Source organism: Sinocyclocheilus rhinocerous, unplaced genomic scaffold, assembly GCF_001515625.1.
Source record: "Sinocyclocheilus rhinocerous isolate Xijiao unplaced genomic scaffold, SAMN03320098_v1.1 scaffold3751, whole genome shotgun sequence".
In the NCBI taxonomy this organism is placed as follows: Eukaryota; Metazoa; Chordata; class Actinopteri; order Cypriniformes; family Cyprinidae; genus Sinocyclocheilus; species Sinocyclocheilus rhinocerous.
The window spans coordinates 1-906 of record NW_015623664.1 but is presented as its reverse complement, the minus strand read 5'-3'; the positions used below and the strand labels follow the sequence as shown (position 1 = coordinate 906).

The window sequence follows — 906 nt, the reverse complement described above, 5'->3', positions numbered from 1 at the left end:
CATTCAAGGGACCTGTTGCTTGACTCACCCAGGGGGTTCAGTTTTATTGGCAGTTTAAATCGGATAAGTTGCGGATTATTCGCTCTTTCAGATTCATTTAGTTGACAACTAATTCTCAATGTCCAGGTGGCAGTTAGGAATAAGGCTACAAAATGTCAAGCCCATGACATCAAAACCACATGGCATTACACCCTGCAAAGTAGTGAAGCAGTTACAAAGTAGCCATGTAGTTGCTCATGCAAGAATCAAATGACTGCCAGTCTGGAGCTTATTTCAAAGTTAATCGCCGAGCCTCTCGGAGTGCTTGTGGGACGATTGGCAATCACGAAGCATGTGCGCATCTCCCATAGACATTAGAACGGGTGTGCAACATACACCTTTTGTGGAATAAAAGATGTGTGCTTGGAGATTTGTCTTTTATTCTGGACTTTTCGAAAAAAAAAAAAAAACAACAACTACAAAAACAGCCTGAAAAAAGTAAACAGACAGCGAGCCAGCCATGAGTCGAACCTAGAATCTTCTGATCCATAGTCAGACGCGTTATCCATTGCACCACTGGCCCACCAACAGAAGTACCTCGCGATTGCACCAGACTTGTTGGTTTTCGAAGTGACAAATGCCAGAATTGCTGTCTAATTATTCTCATGCTATTATCAGGAGTGCTGCTAAACCATTCTTCCCTTGTGGTCAGGATTCGGCGCTTTCACCGCCACGGCCTGGGTTTGATTCCCGGTCAGGGAATGCTCTTTTGCCTTTCAACGGTGGACTGTGAAGTGAAGCTCTGCTTGCAGCTGCGAGAAACCCAGCCAAACAAGAAAAAATGTGGGCATTTGAAAATGGACCTCCATCGAACCGGAGTTGAACCAGCGACCTAAGGTTTGCCAACATTCCTACCTACAGTCCTCC

General features: G+C 45.1%; 1 non-coding gene across 1 annotated transcript; it reads right to left on the bottom strand.

Annotated features, from left to right (window-relative positions):
* Positions 1 to 489: 489 nt before the first annotated feature.
* Positions 490 to 562, bottom strand: trnah-aug (transfer RNA histidin (anticodon AUG)). The gene has a single exon. It is a non-coding gene; the product is annotated as a tRNA-His (tRNA).
* Positions 563 to 906: the final 344 nt, after the last annotated feature.